Source organism: Rhinolophus sinicus, chromosome 17 (genome assembly GCF_057876585.1).
Source record: "Rhinolophus sinicus isolate RSI-liver-muscle chromosome 17, RSI-T2T, whole genome shotgun sequence".
Taxonomy (NCBI): domain Eukaryota; kingdom Metazoa; phylum Chordata; class Mammalia; order Chiroptera; family Rhinolophidae; genus Rhinolophus; species Rhinolophus sinicus.
In genome coordinates this window covers 102,478,403-102,503,305 of record NC_142517.1, presented here as the reverse complement: position 1 = coordinate 102,503,305, position 24,903 = coordinate 102,478,403, and the positions used below count along the sequence as shown (strand labels likewise).

The 24,903-nt window shown below is 33.6% G+C and overlaps 1 long non-coding RNA gene across 1 annotated transcript in view; it reads left to right on the top strand.

The window, feature by feature from the left end:
• The first annotated feature begins 1,253 nt into the window (after positions 1 to 1,253).
• Positions 1,254 to 24,903, top strand: part of LOC109456546 (uncharacterized) — a 32,967-nt gene continuing 9,317 nt past the window's right edge. The window contains exons 1-2 of the long non-coding RNA XR_002138889.3: positions 1,254 to 1,731; positions 1,867 to 1,951. This is a non-coding gene — a long non-coding RNA (uncharacterized LOC109456546). The remainder of the gene's footprint in view (positions 1,732 to 1,866; positions 1,952 to 24,903) is intronic.

Here is a 24,903-nt window from a genome sequence, read left to right as displayed (position 1 = left end):
GAAAATGAGTTGTAGTACTCTGCTTTCATTCGTTGTTCCATAAATATCCAAACTGTCAAGTTTTAGTAAATTGCAAATAAAGAATCTACTTTTGTCCAACATTTATGACAGTTTATCTGCATTTGAACATAGTGGCTTGCTGTACTGTGAATATTTCCTATAAAATAGCGTTTGAGTACATTAATGTGACCAGACTTCCAAAGCCCCAAGATAGCTGCACCAGTTGTCACAGTGCAGGCAGATGTGATGTGAGCATCCTACGATATGCATGTAAATTTATATATTTCCCAATCATCCTCTATGTTGGAAGAAACATCCTGGTTTTTAAGTTATTTAATTATTACCTAGGCTCCAGTTTCGAGTTTTAAAATTTGTAAAGGTAAAATGTTTTTTTCCCTCAGATTAACACAGAAAATAGAAAGACTAAGGCACATTAAGGCCAAAGGCTGCATTTTGTAGGGGATAGGTTCTGGTTGAATGAGATCTGGGATGTGTGCCAAATTAATAGAAAAAATCCTGTTTTTCCTCTCCAATAGCCACAATGTTCATTATTAAGAAAAGCATATGAACCACAGGATTTGATTTTAATAACACCAATGTCTTCATTAATCTGTACATTCCATTTAGCCTCATTATTGAGCAAATGCTGAATTAATGCAGCACATATTACTGTTGGACTTCCCTCACAAAACCTTTCTGCCCTCTTTTATCATTCATTCAAGGACTATCCGGTATATATGTCGTGTTTTTAAATAGGCTTGTGGCCCTGGAGAGCTGTTTTCTTACCTCGGCTCTAAGAGGCAACCTTAGGCTTGGGCATCTACAAAGGGCTGTGGGAAGTGAACTGCAGATTTTCATTCAAAACCATAATTATTTTTCTGTCATTTTAATGCTATCATGTCAAGAAGGCCTCTTCGTCACCTGCAACTGAGATGATATTTCCTTGATGGTCCCTGGGCCTCCTTCTAAATCAAGAGTGGTGATAGCCAACACTGCTTTGTATCTGCGGAACAAATAGTGGCCTTTGTCCAGCACAAGTCCCTAAACAAACTTAATCTCTCTAACACTGTGACAGATGACATTTAGATGTCCTTGTTACCCTTAAAATGAGTTTTATTGACAATCAGAGAACAAAAAGAAGGCCCGGAGAAAGCCCAATGTTTTATAGACTTGCTAACAACATCTTAGAGCAGAGGGTGAGGAGAAAGCCTGAAGTTGCCCCCATTTTCCCCTGCTTTGCTATATCACCATGACAACAGATATAGAAATCACTTAGTGACTCCTAGAAAGAAAACACAGTGACACAGTACCCCTTGTATGGCGAATCAAGCTAAAGCCTTCATTCAAATGGCTATTCAGCTTGGGCATTCATGTAGAGGATAGGGTGGATTTTACACAGGTAACTACAAGAGAAAGGCCAGCAAACTCTCCAGCCACAGCATATGGCAGAGTCTCTGTCTAATTAATGCATCCTCAATAGAATTGATCCATTTTAAATTTGTTTTCCTTTACTTGAAACATCATTAATGTAAAGGGCAACATTAATCAACATCGTGGAACTTAAAAGGGCATTAAAGAGTGATCTTTTTCCCTATGCAACAAGAATCTTTTCAAGTCGTTGTGTTAACGGCCGCGGCTTCTGAGTTTAATCAGAAGGCAAATCTAGAGAGGCCTCTACTGGCCAGTCTCTCTCTGTGCAGCTGTCTGAGGGGAACCGTCCTGGAAAAACAAGTAAGAGAATGATTTTCAGCTTTTATTGGGAGGGTGCACACAAGATGGATCACCGATGAACACACCGTACAAAACACTGAATAATGGCATTCACACTTTTGAAGTTGTCAAGTGTAACTGTTTTTTTTCCCCCAGGTAATAAAAGGACCGTAAAGCTCTGATGAATGAGCTGCTTGAACATGTTGAGATATTTTAAGATTATTCAACAATGAAATAACAGGTAATCTTTATTTTTTTAATTGTACGTGATACTCTCATGCAAGTTTGAGATTTAAAACCATTCTAATAGGAAATCGTATTTCTTGACATTGTGTTTGGGGTGGGCGTTGGATGGTGCACACTGTTCACAAACATATCCAAATATTTTCCTCAACCAGCAAAAAAACTGAAAGAAAATCTTCAGATAAAACTTAAGTATCCAAAATTATTTTTTTATTAATTGCAAAACAAAGTTTACTGCCAAGATTTCCTACTTATAGTGAGGAAATGTGAACCAAATAATAGTCCTCTCAAGTGAAATTTTACGTGAAAATATCATTGCAGCATGTTTTTTCGTTTGTTTGTTTCTTGGGTTCTTTTTGTTGTTGTTGTTGTTTTTAATCAATTAGGCCAAGAATAGCCTCACTGCTTTTTACAGTAACTTTGGGGGAGAAAAGAAAGATTTTATTTTTTCCACCAGAAGTTTAAAATTATTTAACATTTCCTGGGGTAAGATTATATATGATGTGTTTTCGTGTTCTGTGTTCCCCTTAAGGGAAACTTAAGGGTTTTTTTCTCTCTGAAAAAAATGACCTGACTCCACATATGTCCTTTAACTTTGAAAGTTTTCAAAAGGCAAAATCCTAATTCTGTTCTTGTTTCTCAACATTCATATTTTTACAGTCAATACTATTTGAAATCTGATCACACCAGGATGCTATCTAAATTGCCCTTCAAAAATCTCATGAGTTATTTTTTTGTTGCAGACTGATATCTTTTACTTTAGGATTCCTCTCGGCATTTTTTTCAGTAGGGTCATTTCACATTTCAAATTGTTTCATGCTTATTTGAGGTAAATTTTTAGTCAAGCAATTTTTCATAAGATACTTTGGGAAGCATGGCTCAGTAAATTACTTTCTGGATTATGTAGGTAATGTATGATCTTTCAAGTAAATTCTGTTAGATGTCTTGGGATCACTACCTTGTAGTCCCAATAGTGACACCTACTGGTAGGAAGAGAACCAAAAGTAGTTTTAGTTCACTTTCTGTTTATTGTTTGGAGAATGCTACCAGGGACTCTGTTGATGTATACACGTACTTATTTACAAATTTTTCAGGTCTTTTAAACATAAAACTGTACATTCCCCAAATTTTATTAGTGAGAGGAAAAGCCCAAACAGTATAATGCAAATATTTAATTATAAAACACAAAAGTTACTAGCAGAGAAATGTGGTCTAAGTTAACACTGAATAGTGTGCAGATATGTAATTATGATCTTTTCGGTTCTTATATGGCATAGAAAAATGAGAAAACAAAATTTTGCAGTATTTTTCCTGAAAGTGCCATATTTACAGTTAGAAATAGAAGATGGACAGTCAAAAGTCTTAACAGAAATGTTTACCATTTCTCTAAAGTTTCCTTACATGTTTATTAAATGTTTTATGTTTAAGACAGAGCAAAGTTGATCCATGAACAAAAAGTAGAGTGTATACTTCAACCATCTTGAGGTTTTATGCTAACACTAAAAATGTTCTTCCAGACATGGATTTATCACACAGAGAGACATTGAAATCACATTGGAATGTGATCATTTCTCAGCTGAGCTTGTTCTCTCCTGGTTGGTAAAATATTGGACACAATGAGAGCATATTCTGTGCATCAGAGAGGATTCAACATTAAGAAACAAACTGCCAAAACTGATCTGCTATTGAAAGGAAATAATGATCTTTGTTTCTCTGTGAGGTTTCAGTGATACTTCTTTCTAAACTATATTTGTTCTTAATTTATATATACCATTAGTACATCAGAGAATTTCTATTTTTCATACAGCACATAAAGACTTTCATAAGACACTGCTTTAAATAATAATCTGAAGGCCCAAATAACACCTGTATAGTTCTTTTCTTTTTTTGACTGAGTAGCAATTTACTTGTTAAACTATAAAACATAACATATCAGTAATTCTGGAGTTTTACAGTCACATGAGATAAAAAATAGCAAAATAGAAAGTAATCAACTTCAACCCAAATTCAATTGGAGTGGGCATTTCGATGCAAAATGTGGCTGATACTTCTTTCAGAGAACTCAGGATCTTTATTGATATTTCAGATTACAAAGAAAAGATGTCTATTGGTCCCCAAAAATATTGTTTTGCTATGGGTATTGTGGTCAGGCATATGGTAAACCAGCGAATAATTTACTCCATGGTACACATTTATGACTACTTTTGTGATATCACTGTGAGAAACATGTGAAAATGTCTCACAAATTATGTGGTAGACAGTTCTATTGGTGTCTTTGAAACCATCTTTGGCTCTGCTGTGTGCCTTTGTTTGTACAACTTGAGCACATGCGTCAAAATGTCATCCAGATTACAAGCATGCAGGAAATGAAGTAAACTGTATCAATATCAGGAGCATGCTACTTTATTTCATTAAATACTTCATCAGCCAATTTCACTTGGTAAAACTGAAAAATTCCTTCTCTGTATTTCTTGCAAGAGATGTTTTATAAGGTTGTTGTTTATGATCTGAGAAAAAACCTTCAATAATTATTTATGATAATGAATATGAGGAAACAAAGGATTTTTTTAAAATCACACAAATTGCAACGCACAACATTTACACAAAATTATTTGGCCAACACCCTGGCAATTAAGTTGGGATACAATGTGCTCAGGGTGCAAACGAGAAGAGAAATGAAAACAAAATAGCCACAAAGATTAGGAAAGTTTGGTTTTGAGTTGGGTGTTCCTGAGTACCTGAACTAGCAATTCAGCAGATGCTCAGACACAACTATAAAGAAAGACCTTATTTTGCCTTTAGAGAGTTCACCCAGAGATTACACAAGGGATTTGCACAGAATAAAGCTTCACAAAACCCAAAGGCTGTCAGAAGGAAACGGTATCCAGGAGGACAGGGCAGGCCAAGCATCCCTCCAACAGCAAAGCCACACAAGAGAGCCAGAGGCAGTGCAGCGGCTGCCAACACAACTGCCTGCCACGTCTGCCAAGGAGCCAGAAGCCGCTTGTGGGAAAATATCACTTACCCTTAGCATCTGGGTCCTGTGATTGTTATCCAAAGAGACAGAGTGGTAAGATATAGTGGGATAAACAGCATCCCATTAAACACACACATGCACACAGACATGCACAACACACAAACACATACACACATACACACAGAGAAATACACACACATGCACACACACACACACACCATTCTCTCTGTCCACAGAGAGAGATAAGCCATGCACTGCCTTGAATTAGAAGGACTTCCTCTAGTTGGAATTTTTCAAACAAGATTGATTCTTAGTTATATATTCATACTTCATAATGAGATGAGCTTTAGTAATTACTTTTCACCAATAGCTTTGGTCTGTAAAAAACAGAAATTGGTTGTTATTTGCAATGTTTGCAGATGTGTGTAGTCCACTATGAAAATTTTATTCCCTTGGTTGTAGCTGGCTGATAGAATTATTTAAAAATTAAAACCTGATCATGGACAAACTAAACAAACTAAAATGAGCTTTGATGTTAAACTTCTTTTTCCTTTTTTGGTTATTGTGTCACTATTTATGTTTAAGAGGCCAGGTTCTAAACATAAACTAACTCATAAAATAATTGGGAAATTCTTATTCAATATGTATTATATATAAGCATAATGCAATATAAATAATTTTTAATATATAATTATGATTTTAGTATAATATATATATTGCATATGTACTGACTTAAGTTTGATAATGTCTTTTCTAAAATATACACTTTCAATTTACTTCTGAACTAGTGTTTTTGAAGTTTCCAAACATAACAATGTGATCATGTAGATTCATTCTGTATTGAAATATGGGGCAGGGGAGGGAATCTTGAGAATTTAAAGATTGGAGACACCTTGTGGTTAGCACAAAAACCTTAACTGTTCAGCAATATACTTATTCTTTGAAGATTATCATAATTGTAGAAAGCAAGTAATGGCCTCTTTTTGAGTCTTCAGTAAAAGGGTAGAAAAGTATTTTTCATTTTAAATATTCTGCTGTCATATCAAGAACAGAAAAGAATGCTGTTTTAAAAGTTGATGGCAATATGAAGTACCCAAAGATACATTTTTTTTTCATATTTGAATTCATAACAAGTCAATTTGATTACCCAGGATAATGGAGAGCATTTGGAATAACCATCTCACTTATTCACACAGTGAATTTATTATTAAAACTTTTATTTTCCATGAATAAAATTAAAATTTCAGTTGCATTTGGATGACTAAAACCATGTGCATTTCAAGGTCATAAAATCCAATTGCTTATTTATGCATGTTATCTGAGAAAAATGTATATGGGTCATTTTATGCTATGATATACATATTGACATGCATATCACTACTTATAAACATATTCCACATGTACATAAACTATATTATATGGACATTTAATTTTTTTATTTGTACAAATAGCAAAGTCATTTAGGAGTGTCTTCCATGTAATGATAACATAAAGACAGTGTTCAAGGGAGATAAAATACTGTGGAAGTGCAAAACCACATAGTAAACAATTGATATGTTTTATTAATTTTTGTTGTTTTTCATACACACACACACACACACACACACACACACACACACCAAAAGAAATTAGATTCTGATAGTGTTTTGATTAATAGATTATTTTTTTCTGGTTCCAAATAATTTTCAAATCATTCAAATTTAGTTCCACATTTATAACACTTCTATACCAACTAGAAAATGATGGTGAAAAGTATTTCTTTTGTGTTGCGTATCTGTGGTGGTGGTGGAGCCTGTGAATCAGAACAATGCTCAGTTATGGCAACAAGGAAGAAGATAAAGGAATAAATAGATTCTAACCATTTTATTTCACTTAAAAATTTTAAATGCTCAACTGAAATGTGAAATACTTCTACAGTTTTTATAAATGCATAAAATAATTTTTGACTAAATGCAAAATGTCAGTAAGAATTCATAAAAACATTTTTGTGCTAAGTGATGTTTCATTTCCCATAAAGGAAACAAATGTCTCCAGAAAGATATGTGTAAAGTCAGACCTACTTTCTCAAGGACGTTTAAATCATTATACTCTAAAACTACAATCTTAAAAGCAAGCATTTCATTTTAATTTTATGACCAAACTAGTTGTACATATTTGTCACTTTTGTTATACCTTTTCCATAAAATTTTTGTGTTTGTTTCCTTGTCTATTTGCCTTCTTTTTTTTCATTTCATTTTCATTGCTAAGGTTTGCATCAAACAATTTCAACTCTTGTTTTTTCAATTACATTTATATCGTGCCTTTAACTTTTATTATAATTGTTTTTTTTTTCTTAAAATTAACTGGTTTCTTAACCCATGAATTTAATTAGGCATTCTTTAATATCACATAATACATCTTAGGATATAGCATTATATAGAAAAGCATTTCTCCAAATCCTAGTGTATTAAACTGACTGAATTTCACCTTAATATAATTACATGTGGCAGGACCATTTAACCCTTGATGATCTTAGTATTTTAAATTCTAAAAGGGAAGATCACACTCATTTACTAAAGCCAGCACAGTTTGCATACTTAACTAAATACATAGCCATGAATCCCAGGGATTTTTTTTTTTTTTTCCCTGTAAGATACCAGCTGAAGCTGCAGAGGACAACTTAGCCTCCCATTCCCTGTGTTCATCCTATATTCTTTACAACTGTCCAAACTGTATTAGAATTTGCTTATAATGATGTTATATGATGTCCTTGTTGTGATACCTGTGTTTGCGGAGAACTTAATATTGATTTACTGTGTCTTTCGCCCGTCTTTGAGCAGCCTAGATAGCAATTACAGCTGTTGGTGGTATCTATTTTGTCTTTTCATAATTGTCATTTCTTGGTCTACTTAAGATTAAAATATGAAAATTGTACCACGTGCACATCAACAGTGCATTAGCCAAGTTATCAACAATATCTGTGAAACAGCATCATTTTAACCATGGTTCTTTACATTGCCTCTTTATTTTATTTATGAACATTGCATGCCACAGTATAAACTTGAACAAGGAATGCATTCAAAGGTGAGCCTCCTGACATCAAGTTCTCATCTGGACCATGACTATCTTCCTGAGAAATCACCAGGGTCTTCTCAGTACCTACCTGCCTCTGCCAAATGCTTTCTCCCCCTCAGACTGAGGTTTCTGACAAGCAGGGCTGCTTTGTTATTTTTCAACTCTGACTTTAAAGAGCCCTCACAGTTTTTGAGCTCTCTCTACTATTCTCATTTTAATCTACATTCCATAAAGAATATGGTACTTTTTACAGGGAAAGCCATTTTTTAATAGTAGAGCAGACTTGAAATGAGTTTTTCCTAATCACAAAGAGGCCTACCAGGTATAGATTTCTTCAAGGGACCATTAAGAGCTGCTTCAAAATTCAAAAATGTGTCATTTGAAGACCAAAAAAACTTATATGGGGTTTAACACTGTCTGGGCTCCTCTCATTAGGAAATTTGTCAAACAGAGGCTGTAAAAATAAGTTTTAAATTGGTGGAGAGGAAACTCTTTTTGCAACTAATTTTAGATTTTTTTTTTTTCTGGTCGATTTATATAAAACGCACAGTTGAAATAACTGAAGCATTTTACGATTCTGTCTTGACTCAACAAACCTTGAACTGCTGGAGAAGGATTTTTTATGATGCACAGTGAAAATAAATATTTCAAGATGAAACTGAATAAATATTTGAATACTCCCCCCTTCACACACACACACACACACACACACACACACACACACGCTTTCCGACCAGCAGACTAAATCTACCTAGGCCCTGAGAGGCATTCATTTTAAGAATCAGTATTTTTTATTTTACTACATCTGTTTTGGAGACTTTTCAAAAAAGGACTATGTGCTGGGAAATAATAAATGCATCTGCAATCTCTAGCAGAGGCCCTTCTTCACGATACCGTGTTGGGTGTTTGTTGGTGTTGTTATTGTTGTTGTTGCAACCTAGCTGATAAAGGGTTTCTCTTACACAAGAGAATTTTGACAGGGTTGACTCCAGACAGCTTTCCAGCTGAGGTCTGGGGCCTTGCTGAACCTTCAAAATTTTCCCATTTGAGCTGCATCAAAGTGAAGGAAATTCAAGGATCACTAACGTCTCAGATGGTAGCACTTGCCCTAACAACGAAGGTTCAGGAATTCGTTGGAGCAGGCTGAGGTCATTTTTCTCCCCTTTTCTCCTAATGCTTTTCTCTATTAATCAGAGCTCAGAGCTCAGATTGGTCTTCAACTTCCTCCCAATCCTTGCTAAGCCTGTCATTTCTAGCTATTATTTACTTTAATGGACTTTGGCTGATCCCTTATGAAGCTTTGGATCTGAGAATAATAAGGCTAGAGAGTAAAGCTCATGGACATGGGTGTGGGTTTGCCTGCAGATTAACCGTGGCAGATGGGCTTTATTGCGGCTTCCTGTGTCCTGAGTGTTGATTGAGAGGGTATAATGAGAGAGGTGGTGTCTACACAATGGTCACCGCCACTTCATTGCACTTTGCGTCTAAACAACCCCATTTTTCTAAATCTTTGGGTTGTGAAATTTTAGGAAGTCAGAGCACAAGAACAAGTGCAAAAACAACTGTAAATAACCATGAATGTTAATCCAACACTAATTGGTCCCTTCTTTCAACATGAGTCCATTTTGCTCAGTTTTTTAAAAAAATTCTGGGTAAATTAATAGCAAAGATGGTTAAAAAAATGTTCTTGCATTAGGTAGTTTAGGATGCAATAGTGAGCAACATGTATTTTCTGTGTGTGCTTTTTGTTTGCTTGAATTTTTTTGTTTGTATTTTGTTAAATATATGCTCTGTTTGATTATTACCACAGACAACAAAAGCTGAAGTTGTCATTATCATCAGATGCTTTGGGAGTTATCATGTGGAGGGTATTTTTTCTGAATTAAACTAGAGGACACTAAAAATAATATCAGGGCAATTGTTTCATCCCTTGCATAGCAAATCAAAGAATTTTTTTTGCCTTTTTTTCCTACATTTGATTTGAATGTCTGCTCATTTGCAACTAGCCATGCAATTAAAATATTTTTGTTACAGGTGCCAACTAAAGGCCTTTTACACATTTCTCATTTTTAAGATTTTACTTAATTCCTTCCTTTCACCAATGGATTAAATCACAACTATTGATTCTTTTCTTCCTTTGGGGCTTTACCCATCTGTCTTAATGCTTTCATCCTACACCCCTTGGTCTCGGAGGGGTGTTCTGAGAATGAACCGCCAAAACCTGGAGAAGACTAGGTCAAGTTTGTGTACAAGAGTTTAAATTTTTAGTGACAGTTCTCTCTCACAGCCGCCTGAAAGTTTCCACACAGTGCTGCACAAGCGAGCACCACCAATTATCCTCCTCCTTTGAAAACCATTATCAAGTTTTTCAAAACTTCTTTCATTTCACTGTTGTCATTCAATGAAAAGGAAACTAACCACCATGTCAAGACAACTTCGCTGCCTAGCAACGCAGGGCCACATTTTAATTCTGACTTGCTTCTGGTCTTGACTAATAGAAAGTGACTATGTTAAGCCAGTCACAAGAGTTGTTTGTCACTTCTGAAATGCAAACAAAACTATATTGTTTTCCAAAGTATTGGGTGTGATTGATGTAAAGATTTACAGTAACATCATTCATTTTCCCTTGTGTTTTAGTAGGATTGATGTCATATCCTTTCATGCTTTATTAAATGCTTTAAAAGAGCTCAAAAAAACATGACGCTTTTTGTCCTTTAAAGAGTCTAAAGAGGGTTTTTTTTCCAGTGAACTAGACTCCAACAACTTGTGAAATTTAATGAATCTATTCAACTAATGTCAGCCACATCAATAAATAATTTAATAAGAAACCATCATCCATGAAGGCGAATGCAGTTCAAACAATCAGAGAGGAACAGACCAGACCAAGGTCAACATTATGGGGTGGGGAAGGAATAGTTAAGCTTTTAAATTGTGAGTCTTAGGGTTTGATTGATCAAATTTTCCCACAGCCCTGTATCCTTAGCTGTTGGTATGAAAAGCTGCAGGTTGCTACTAGTGCGATTTTAATGATAAATCTCTTCAGGCATATATGTTGAGATTTCTATAGTGGAAACAAACACATTTAAATTCCCTAAATTCATAAAAATGGTTATTCAAATGGAGAACTTGTAGTTGTGCTTAAAAATAAGTCTGCTGCAAAGGACTGGAAGCCAATCAATAAAGTAGAAAAGTATTGCTGTTATATTTTAAATGCTCTCTAAATTTGTTGCCATTTTTAGTGTTTCAGATAAATGTATAGATGAACTTTATTTACTAGATACTTTAAAATATGCCAAGATTTGTGTTTTGAATGTGCATAATCTAGATAAAGGTAATATTCTTCTTCAAAATGATATATCAGAATAAAAGAAATTACACATTTAATTATCATTTCTTTGTGATGTTTTCATATTCTAAGCAGTAATACAGCATTGCTTATCATTTAACAGAATGTTTATTAAAAACTACAGCTTAGAAATATCAACATCACACAAAAAAGTTAAGCTAGACTTCAGCAGCATGAAAAGTCAGTAGACATGTCTATTCCTTTCAATTCTGACCTCAAATGGCTATCCTTTTCCATAAACCTTTACTCACATTCAAAAATGAAAGCTAGTAAAGAAGGGCAAAAAACACACAGTTGAAAACTCTTTAATCGTAATAGACATATGTTTTGAGATGAATAAAAAGTATTGAACATGAAGGATAATAATTGAGGTTAAAGAAAAAGAGGTTATTTATCTTGACATTAATTAGAAATCTTAATGGGCTTTTATAAACTTGAAAAGACTCAATTTGTTAGCAATATTTTGTCCAATGGGCCTATATAGACAATAAATATGAACTCAAAGAATATTAGTTTTAACTGAAGCAGGAATGGTTTGGGTTCTGTTTAAGAAGACCATCTTTGAAATATTGTATTATGGTAGCACATGATGTGCTCAAATACGCCTGGCTTGGGCCTCAGACCTGAGTTTGCATCCCACCTTTCCACACTTCAAACAAGGGCATGATACTTACCCTCCTGCAGCCTTCATTTCCTGTCTATGAATAAGGCCGATAACATCCTCTTCACAGGGTTTGGGGGTGATGAGAGAGCATCTGGCCCTTTGAAGGGCTCAATATGTCGTAAGTAGCAGTGATAGTAATATCACTATAAAGTATTGCTTAAAAGCCCAAATTCTGGAATTAGTCCACCTTGGTTTAAATTCTAGTTACTAGCTGTGTGACCTTAAGCAGATGGTTCATATTTTCTGATCATCAATACCTCATCTATAAAACGAAATTAATAATAGTACCTACATCTTAAGGCAATTGTGAACATTAAATAAAATGTTATATATAAATACTTAAAACTTGGCCATAAAGGTAAGGGCTCAGTAAACAAATGTTAGTTGTTCACGTTATTAATCTTGTCTTTCCTCAGCTATTAAATATAATAATAATTTGGCTCCTCACATTATTTTGTGTTAAATTAAAATTAAAGGCTTTGTTTCCAGATTGGTAAGAAGACTACTTAAACTAACAAAGTCCATCTATAACAGAAGGAGTGGAAAGATAAAAGTAAGCTTTTAACATATTGTTTATTCTAGCTGCAGTTTTAATCAAATACCATCATGATCATTGCTGTAGTATGTCTTGGCAAGCCTCATAATATTCTAGCTCCAAATCAAAGATGCTTTGCCAGCTAAGTCTAATTATTTTGCACAGCCAATCACCATGCGACAGTAGTAGGCACAAAATCTGATGTTTTGAAGCCCAGTCTTCATTTTTCTCAGAATTTCCAGCAAGAGGACCTATTTATGATCCAAATGCAACATGTGGCCGTGTATTATTTGTCCTACACAGATTTTTTAAATTCTTGTTATTAAGTTGGTTCACAACATTCAAAACTTAGATTTCACGTTAAAATTCAGATTTCTAAGTTCTCCAAAAAAATCAGACTGCCAGAGTGAGCCGGCTTTATTGGAGTCGAGTAGGGCTGAGTGTCCCTGATGCTTCTGATGAGATCTGAACTCTTCACCCTGTCCACCTTTGCTCTCTCTCACGGGGCATTCATCTGGATTTACACAGCTAAACTAGTGCCTGGCCCCCAGAAGCATTTTAGATTTTAGCACAAGAACTCAAATTAAAAATTATGAAAAAATTATTAGCTAAATCCAACATTACCTGTAGTACTCTGGGCCCAATGTACTTTGTAATTTCATTACTTTTCCTTCAGTGTCTTCCTAGGATATTTGGTTTAGCTACTCTTGAAAAATGTCCAAGACAACTTGTCTTAGTTAGACTTGAACGTAAAACATCTTTTTCCTTCGCTGTATGTAGCTTTTCTCCTAGCTGGATGGAGAAAAAAATTAAGTCCCCAGGTAGGATTTGGGCACAGGCTTTGAATAGCACAGAGCTCTGAAGTTTGTCGCATGGAACTTGTGACAGCCTGCCGGCCTGCCCAGGAAAGCACTGTGGTCAGACAAGGGTGGTGATTTTCCTGTTTCTCCTCTCCACCACACCAGACACTTTGTGCCCAACAGGTGACACCATGTGAAGTCTGACCAGTGGCTCTTAGAGAATCCAACTGATAGCTTGATAGCTTCTCTGGGAGGGATGAGGTTGGCCACATGAAATTATCTTGTTGAGAACACATGTGTGTTGATACAATCATTTATGTATTTACTTTATAATTTTTAAAAATTATTTTAAGTTGAGTTATAATTATAGTGATGAAAATAAGTATCATAATAGCATTTAAATAATACTTTCAGACTTCTTCACATTGTTCTCTAAATACCTTGGTTTGCGTTCATTTGATAATATTATTTATCCCCATTTTTTAAAAACAGGCTATGACGAACTAAGTATTTTCAAGTGTCAGTTATTTCTTCATACAAGCATCATTAAATTTCATTTGTGACAAGGTGTGTTTAACTAACTTATTAATTAATTAGCAAGCTAACTAACTAGCTTCATAAATAAAAGAATAATATGAAGGTACAAATCTCTGAGCCTCTTACTACCATAAATCTGAACCTCTTACTACGGTCAGTACAAAATGTACTTTGGGCTGTTTTGTCAGAATGTGGGAATGAGTTTCACGGGTATGTCTGGTGTAGTTGAGTGGAATTTGGAGTGTTTCTAGTGACCTTGGATGGAATAGAGTTATTTCCTTGCTTTCCACTTGAAATTGTGGCCTCTTTCTTATTTGCACAAATCCCCGATCATCAAAGCGAATTATCTGGCCGGTACTACAACATGTGTTAAATAGCTCATTACTTATTTATATAGACATTTTTGTCATATTCAAACTTGAATTCTCATAACTTAAAAACACCCACAAGCAGATAATAAAAACAATTTCAATTAATTAGTGTTTCAACCATTGTTTGCTATGCCTTATATATAGGTATTTTTATTTAACTTTATATAACATTTTTTATTTACCAAGAAGTTTAAAATAAGTGTCTGCATAAGGAAATTTCCTCTTAGGAAAATATACTAAATTTTCTTGTGATGGCTAGCTGCATATTTTTTTAATGTTCCTTTCATTTCCTGTCACAAGATGTTAACCTCAAAAAAACATTTGGTATCGCTGAAATAAGATTTTTTAAATATTATTTTCAAACCACAGTCATCATTTTTTGATACTCGTGCCAGTTGAATCTTATTGCTCGACTATTTAATCTCACTTGTCATGAGAAATACCAACACAGAAAAATAATTTTGATATGAGAAAAGGACTTAAGAAAAAGCTTCAATATCCAATTAAGAGTTTGGCTCCTCAAGCTTATATCTAGACCTAGATATAGAAATCTGTGTCCCAAATTTAATCTAGACAAATGGGGTCTGGCTAATTTCTCATTTGGAAAGAAAAACCATAAAACATGAAAAGTATTCATAAATGTGATTATTATTTTAGGTGAGGCTTTTTGTGCACAAATAAATATTTATATGGGTTCACAGTCTCTAGATTTAGAATGATTTTGGAAATTGCGTAGTGCAGCTTCACAAACAACAAGGAGACAGCTCTCTGTATCATTCCCTACCTCAGTGGGTTATTTTCTGGCTCTTCCCAATGATGAGAAGCTCCTTTCTTTTTAAAGAATCCTGTTTCATTGAACTGTTTCAGTTCTCTCTTGGGGTGAGGCAAATTCCTGGCTCTGACTTCCTAGGTCTCTGTTGAGGATGACCTGGCAATGCAGGTAGAGCAAAGAGGTTTGCAGAATCATTGATCATAGCCGTGAATATAAGCAGCTAACATGGTGTTTCACGCATAATATATATTAAATAATTACAAGTGAGTGTGAATACGTGAATTAGATTCTCCTGTATCTGGGATTTGTCTTAAGGTAATGATAATTGTGCCAGTCCGTCTCCCCCTTGCTCAAAGAAGAGTGCTGTTAGGGGAAGGAGAGCGCAGCAACACAGAGAATTCTAATTCAATTCAATCACTACTCTGCCTCTACTTCCCTTTGCTTCAAAATCTAACCCCACTCCCTCATCCCCAACATAGTTGGGCCCAATGTAGTTTTATTTTGGGGTGAGTCCAGACGTAGGTTTGTTTTGCTCACAGTGGAGAAAGGGAGGACTAAAACAGCGAAAGATATGTGCCCATTCTGTCATCTCATCCCTTAAAATGACCTTGATGCCACAGGAGTTGTCCCAGCCCTGGGCAGCCCTGAGCAGGAGTTACTGAAGGGTGCCAGGCCCCTGTTTTGTGTTGTTACTTATTTTCATGTCAGGATGTCCTCAAGTCATTATTTACTTTAGTAAATATTTCCAGAATTCCTACTTGAAATCAGACACTTCACAAGTACTGAAAATACAAAAATGAATAAGATATAAGCCCTGCCCTAAAGTTACTCACCATCTATTGAGAAAGATAGACATATGAAAAATTTTTTTTTCAATGAAAAGAGCCTCAAAGAGAGATCAGCATACCGCGCTGTATATAGGAGCAGTAAATGACTGTATGAGCGACTAGAGTGCAGTTCTGTGATTATCAGCGACAACCACATCTTAGAAGGTCCGCTGGTGTTTCAGAACAGAGGGTGAGCAGGAGGAACGGCAGTGAGCTGCATGGCTGGAACACAGAGCATGATGGGAAGTTGGGCAGGAATGATGGAAATTAGGTCAGACTGCAAAGGTAGTTTTGTATTATTAACGCAATGCGATTGCTTCCATTAGCAACAAGATATATTGCCTAGACTGTAAATGGATTTAAAAAAAAAAAAAATTGAATTAATCAGAAGGACCTGTTCGATTTGCTTCTTTCCATGAATATACTTTTGCCCAAGAAAGTTTTTATCCACACATGAAAAAGAGCAATGCCAGAAGATTAATCATTGGTAATACATTTTATACAAATTTTAGCTAAATAAATGAACTTTGAGATTTCCTTTTTCATAATGAAAAATTTTAAACTATTTATTATCAATAGAGAGATGGCAAAATGAATTTTGGATTACTCATACAATAAAATACTATGGATTCATACAATTAAGTTGTAAAATATTAAATTATATAAAATTGATAGGTATTACATACCTTGTTGGCAAAATACAAGGAGGTTTCAAAATACACAGTAAGAAATATAGATAATAGTATTAGTGCTGGTCATCTCTGAGTAATAGGATTAAGGATGATCTGAACTTTCTTCTCTTTAGTGTATCTATTTAAATTTTGTCTATGATACATATGCATTATTTTTTGTATAAGAAAAAAATGGCTAATACCCAATGGGGGAAAAAAACAAACTCTTTTGTTGTAACAAGGACCATCTTCAAACACTCATTCCCAGTTCAGTCTTCCTATATAGATGGAGCAGTAGAAAAATGTCAAGATGTTTCAACTAGTCCTCAGACCCAACAATTGATATGGGTGTCTCCATGGTGGCACAGCTGAGTACCACTCAGTCCACATAACATCAGTTCTGACCTGAAAGTGTTTCTCTTGTTAGTTGAATTTATCCTACAAAACAAAAGTTGATTGAAATTCATTATAATTCTTCCACTAATTTTTACATATATATGTAAAAACATATACATATATACAGTTTTAGGTATGATGTTCTTCAATAACTTTGTTTTGATAATTATCTAAATGAGTAAATATATACTTTATAAACTTACCATTATTGCATTTGCCTCAGTTGCATAGAGTTCCCTTTTATCATCCTTGCTTTTACTTGGAAGTCTTGGCTAAATATTTTCCTTACTAGATCTGATATTGTTTAGATTAAAAATTTCCCAGTTTCTATTTAACAAATAACTCAAATAGCAAGAAATTTAACTACTTGATTATATAAATGTAAAATTGTGTTTTACACTGATTTTGAAATGCTACTAATTAGAAGATATCTCATCTGCAAAATATTTTAAAACAAAATTATTTAATATCAAATTTTAAATGGAATCCTTTCATCTACTTCCAAAGCAATTTTAGAAAACTAAAAATTTTTAATAATATGGTTCTTCATATTTTAGTAGTGTCTTGAAAATGAGCATCAACATTCAGTGATAGCCAGGACTATTAAAATGTTGCTTTACTTTTGAGCAAGGACATCTTTTTTGAACTTTATTAAAAAGGCAGCCATAAATCATCATTGTAGTCCTTTGTAAGCAAAACACAGAAGCCATACATAGTTTGTACACCAGCAGTTTCATCTTCTCTTCATGTTGTGGCAGATTAATACCAGCTTAGCCCAAACATCCAAAGTTATGCTGCTGGCAATGTAGCCATCTGTTTTTAATGAATATCTGGGGTCTATTTTTCAGTTAAGCTTCTCTTATTGTGTGTGTATGTTGCTTTTCCAGAGCTATCTGCATAATTGCTTAAAGATTTTACTACAAAATTAATATCCTTGCTGTGAACAAGGGAACAGGGCAAAAACCAGGATGACAGAGCCTGAGACGAGGTGAAAAGCAAATCCAATTTTTCCTGGCACCATAGAAACCTCGTCAGGACTAGCTTTATCTAGTAATCCACGTTTAAACTTTAACCTGTAGGGGGGCTCTTTGTGTTACATAATGTAGGCATAAAAGGAGGCTGAATCACTAATCAGATTAATCATATTTTGTAAGACTCAAAAGCTTCATTAAAAGGACCTGGTATCTAAGTCACACATTTTTGTTGGTGGTGGTGATAGAAGAGGCATTTGTCTTTAAAATAAAAATAAAAAAGAGAATGACATGGAAATGCTCAAATATCTGCAACTTCTACTGAACCTATAGCAAATGATACCAGAACAACATACTATCTTAATTCATAAAATTACTTCACATCTTCACAGAATCAGCACATACAGTATCTCACTTTCTTCATCTTTTCATCTGAGAAGGTAGTATTGGATAAAACTTATGATTGCTACTACAACTTTTTTATATATAAATTATATGTTATCTATATATAAAATGTTATAAATGTAACATACCTAATGTGAATGAAGTTAATAATGTGTTATTCTAAGTCATGTCTCAAAACATTTTATAAAGTTGATTGTTCAATTAAAGAGAAGAATATTTGATGGAAATGGAGACCCTTCTCAGGAGCAAAGTGAAAAGGAGGATCTTTGTAGGTACAGCATTTATAAAATGTGATGCAAGGAAATGCAGTTGCAAATTTCTTTGTTTGTTGAACAAGAAGGAAGAGAAATATGTCACTAAACTAAATCTTTGCAAGCAAAGCAAATCTTTGAAAAAAGAGGCAAATGAGTTCTGTGGTTGACAGTCTGTAACATGACTAGGTAATTGTGGGGAAAATGCAATTGCATGTGTAACTTTATGTACACAAAGATCTCCTCTTTGAAAACTCAACCCTTATACTTTAAATCAACAAATAGTTTTCAGCGTATGGTATGTTACACAAATGCTTCATAACAAAACTGCTTTAATAATAATCTTGGTGAAAGAGCTTGCCTACTAATAGCTCTCAAAATTCATTTCACGCTACCTGGTGAAGGATACCATATAATTCTGATGTCTAATTAGGAGTACGTATACATTACATTGGTTCATTTTTCTCAGCACAATATATATCATCCAAAGGAAAAATCATTTTATAAGATTATATAGTCACATCTGTGGAGCTCTAGATCTTAAAATGAACTATACAAAATTGTTCATCAAAATACACAAATCTTTATAACAAAGTCATTTAGGATGAGGAAACTCAGCCAAATGGAATGGGTGTGTTAACAACAACAAAACAAACAAGAAACAGAAGCAACAGAAACAACTTTTTCAGTATGTGATGAGATGATATATAATATTTATATTATTGACCCTTTTAAATTGTATTGCACAAGACCCAAGTCTAGCAACAAATTTGTGGTTTGAATATTATAATACTCATAGTTCTTGAGTGAGCTATTGATAAGTCATATGCATGAACTCTCAGCAGTATAGATGCATAATTGACAACACCAGAATAGTCAAAATTGAGATTTTCTGCATTTATAGATATATGTATCTATTATTAATTATTCATAATAATAAAAGTATATCTCTATGTTAATTTCAATATTCTAATAGTGCCTCTTGCCATAAGATATAAAAACCACCTTTTGGCATTGAGGCAGAAGCTCTTTTCTGTGGAACTGGAATTTGCATGGCTTGTGTTTTTCTACTTCTATCCCCACAGATAAGCATAATATTAAAAAATGCCCACTTTAAAAAATATTGCTTTGTAAGTGTTTGTTTAGATTTTGTGAGCACCTTTTACCTATGATTTTGAATTATGAAGACCTTCACTATTATATCAGTTCCCATAAAGAAGTAAAGTATTTCATTGTAGTAGCACTAGTTCTACTCAAGTGCTTTGACCATCTCTCCTCAAAACAGAAACAAAAACAAACATATATACACATCAAAAAAATAAAGAGGGTAACAATAAGGCCTTACTCTTTTAAGGATTTAACATCAGAGATCATTAGGAATTTTGACCTCTGATGACCTTCGGCCAAGAAGTGACAATAAATGTGGTACTGTTGATCTATTATCAGGATACTGGACATCTAGTTCTTCCAGAGCATCTGTGTTTTCCGTAAGTCATGTTAGGGTCCTGGCTGTCAGTGTGTAATCTATAAAATGGGGGAAATGACCTTAGTTCTCTGTAAGCCCACTTATAATTTAAATACTCAGTGATGCTAAATATATGGATAATGCTTGAAGGAAAGTTTTTTCTTTTACAAATATAATTAGTTAGAGGTTTCTCAAGTAATACGGACAACAACATAATTGCTATGACCTCAGTTTCACTCTGCAGAATTATGTGGTCATCTCTACTATACAAAGAAAGTTCGTCAGTCTAGTGGATGCAGATAATATAGGCAGCACTTTGAATCATTTGCATCCCCTAAGTCTCAAGCTGTTCTCAAATTGGCAATTTTGCCTAAACTAGGCATTTATTTGATTGATTTTTTTTTCTTTCTGCCCTGAATAAATTGTGACAGTTTTTACCTTGTCTCAGCATCAACTCACTCATAGTAAGAGGAAGCCAGACATTCAACTCTTGGGTGATTATAGTTCTTGCACCTCCAGTATGCAAAACATTTAACAAGATTCAAAGAATGAACAGAAATACAGAGAGTGCTTTATTTTCAGATCTTTCTTGATGAAATACTCAAGCCCATCTTTCAGATAAGATAATTCTCCACCCTCCCCCAATGGAGGGAAAAACCTTTGCAATGCTTTAAATAAAAATAAAACAAACACAAACAAAACAACAAAAAACCTTACATGACTGCTTCTAAGGGAAAAAAATAATCCCCTTTGGAATAGAGAGCAGCTGCAGAGACATCTGTGGGCTGAACAGAGTCCTAAAAGAACAATTGCGCATACATCTGTGGAGATAAAATAAGTGATGGATAAAATGTGAATTAAGAGCTCACATTCTGTAGATACTGTTATAAATGTATAAGAATAAAATGAGACTTATAAAACATCTTTTCTTACTTCACCATCAACTATGGTGAATTAAGATTCAACCATAAAAGAGCAAAATAAGTGCTGGATTAAGAAAGGTCAGCTGGAGGGGCACAAAACTGTTCCGGGTTTCTTTTTGCAGGGTAGACCTAAGGGCACATTTATGTTCTCAGTGAATACTGCAAATTTTCATTTGACCATCTGTACCAAGAGAAATTTTGGTACTATCCAGCACACCACATGTGTCTTATGCCACTATGCATTCTTTCCTTAATAACCTAGAATATTTTTTCAAGCCTTCACACCAGTTTTGTAAAATGTGAAGTGGACATGCAGTTCAGACACTGAAAAATCAAATATTTTGGAAATTCACATAACAAAAAATATCTTTAGATGTCATTCATTTCTACTTTACTTTCCAAATAAAATATTCCAGTCCAGAGCAGCTAAGAGACTTGGCCAAAATCTCATGAATAGTGGCAGTACTTCTACAAGAGCTTAGGTGTTCTGGCTTTCGATGTGCAGTTCTTAAAATTATACTCTTAGTTATCTTGGAAATATTTTACAAGTTTTATAAAATAGCATTATGCTTCTAGACATAAATTGAATGTTAATTAGATTTAAACACCTTATGATCAGGGAGCACGTACATATTATTGGGTAGAGTTTTTTAAAACCTTAACATTCTGATAATTTATTATGCTATTTAAATTGTTCCAGATCGTAGGAAAGATGGAAATCTTCCTGAGACATCCAGTGTACTTTCAAACTCCTCTCGCCAAAAACCAAACAGGGTATCACACAAAGAACATAAATCAATCACACTTATGTGTGAGGTTACAAAACATTTCTATACACCATTAGCAAATCAAATCAAATTGAGTAGTATATTATATGTATAACATAACCAAGGAGGTTTTCGTCCAAGAATTTAGGGACATTTTATCTGAAGGAGAAAAGCAGCAAGTCTTGTAGATGAAGGTGAAAGAGTGTAATTTTCATTTCTTTTCAAAATTATTCAAAACCCAGAAATCAAAAAACATTTATTTCACATGATAAAGACTATCTTAAAACAACAGACAACAATTTTTAAATTGTGAAATTCTGGAGTCACTTCTGTTATTCAATAGTTACATATATTCTACTTAATTGCTATAAAAGATGACCACATTATAGGTATAATTATTACAAAGGAAAAGACAAAAATAACTCTAGTTGTAGATCATATGTCTGTGCTTGGAAAGTCCAACATAATCACTTGGATCAACCGAAATAATACGAGCAATAATGTAATAAGTAAAAGATATAGTAACAAATCTAGTCAAGAATTAACAGCTCAATAACAATTTAGATTTTGAACCTGTCAGAAAGAAAAAAAGTCTTATTCAAAATAACAAAGAAAAATATATGATATACAGAGAGAAGAAAAGTTAACTGCAGTAATAATCTAGAATTAGAAAATTAAAAGATAGTAAATGAAGGCTGAAATATATAGTGTCTTATTATATTCCTGGATTAAAGGATTTATAAACATAAAGAGATGCACTTTCCCAGAGTCAATCTATAAATTTGTATAAGTTATTCAATATACCAAAGGGATTTTCCTTCAGAATTTTGCAAACTGATTCTTAAGTTTATTTGCAGCACAATAGCAGCAAAATATGAGAATTGCAAAAACATTATTGGAAGGAGAATGAGAAAGCCTGGCTGTATACAATACTAATTTACATTCTAAAGATACAGTAATTAAAGCAATATGACACTGACATAAGCATCAATCTAGCAAGATACAAAAGTCAGAAACATACCTGAGGACATATATTAAGTACATGGTAAAGGAAATAGGTCAGATAGAAAAGTAAGTGAAGTTTTAGTAAATGTTATTGATGTAGCTTATTACAGTATATAATAAAATTAATTCCTGATGAACTAAAAATACAAAGTTAAAAATGGGCTCAAAGAAGTACTATGATAAATATGTAGGTCAAGACATATAAACTTGGACTGAGGATGACTTTCTAAGTATGCTACCAAAAACAGAAATATAAAGGCAAAAAATCAATAGATTTGGTCTCTTCTCACCACTACACCACTACCTCTCCTGCTGAGGTCTGCCATATGAGTTTATTTCAACATGCTGGTAAAACCCTCGAGGCAAACAAATTAGGAAAACAGCACTAGGTACCCAAGGACTTGAGAGGAAAACAATAAGGTGGTAGAAGTATTCGGAAAGGGGAGTCAGAAGTTACCACTGAAAATATATCTTAATTTGGTGTGCCTGTAAAATTCACAGGCAATATAAAATGACAATTAACTAGAATAATAGTTGTAATAATAATTTATTATTTTAAATAATCATTAATATCAGCATATTATTTCTTCTACACAATGTGTTCCACTCAATCAGTATTTAGAATTTAGACTCAGTACTTTCATTCAGCTGTATTATAAATGAAATTGAGTTTTTAAAATAGGCGGCAAACCCAACCACTCTGCTAAACATATGGGTCTATGGGAAAATACACTTTGTTTTCCAAGTGACTGACTTTTAAATAGACTTTGAAAATAAAACTATTAATAAAGCATGAAATACTTATATAAATATATTTTTTTCTGTTTATATATGTGTCTGTATATATATACATATATATTAAGGTTTTTAATTTTTATTTTAGCAAGCGATTCAATACAAAAGCAATAGAAACATGTATTAACAAGAAGTTTACAATTGAATACATTAACAAAAAAATCTGTATATATTATTTTTTACAGCAATTTTACATGGTAAATTAACTGTAAATTGTTCTTTTTATATCTATCTGCTGTCTTAATTCTTAAAGTATTATAGGTAGAAGGCCTACCTAGCACTATTTACAAGTACCAAATTAAGATTGTATAACTTATATAAAATTTAGCACAACTGAATTTGGCAGCTCAATTTAATATCTTCGACTATTCAATAGGCGTTCTGTGTAAGAAAAACACTACTTGGACATATTGACAAAAGACCAAAAATTAAATAAGTTTTCATGAAGATATTAAAGGTATCCATTTTGAGAATACTTAGTCAGATACCAGTAAAGAAAGCTGATGCCAGATTGGTCCCATGAACTACAGTTAAACCCAAACCAACTATCTGACAAATGGAAACTTAGTGTCTAAAAGATTTGTGACAACCAGTTAAAGTATACCTGTCAAGTTAACTTGGAAGATGGTGGGGATTCAGCAATTAAGTTTGTTTCAGTATTGCTTCAAGTTCAATATATACATACACCATATTTCCCTGAAAATAAGACCTAGCCGGACAATCAACTCTAATGCATCTTTTGGAGCAAAAATTAATATAAGACCCAGTATTATATTATATTGTTACATTACATTATATTATATTATATTGTTACATTATATTATATTATATTATATTATATTATAGACACAGTCTTATATTATGGTAAAATAAGACTGAGTATTAATTTTTGCTCCAAAAGACGCATTAGAGTTGATTGTCCGGCTAGTTCTTATTTTTGGGGAAACACGATATATATATATATATATATATATATATATATATATATATATATATATATATATATATTACAGGCACACATAGATCACACATTATATAACATAATAAAATGTATAACAATAAATGCTTCTGTGTAATATAAATGAAGTTTGACCTGATGAATTTTTAAATTGTTTAGAACTAATGACTCCCTTTTTCCTAACATTTTCTGCCCTTTTATCAAGAATGTCTGTATTGGTATCCTATGCCTGTCGTATTGTATTTTCAAAGCACATAATGTGTTTCTTGAGTTTCACAGGTTCACAGATGGAGAGGAACTCTTTCTCAAATGGATCATAACCAGAGCCTTATCAGACCTAATTTAGATGATTTAGCTGATGAGATCGGGGGCTTTTGAGTTGATGAAATTTAGATAAGATTTTTGGACTTGAACCAATGCTGTAATGAATTGAGACTTTTGTGGATGAATGTATCTTACA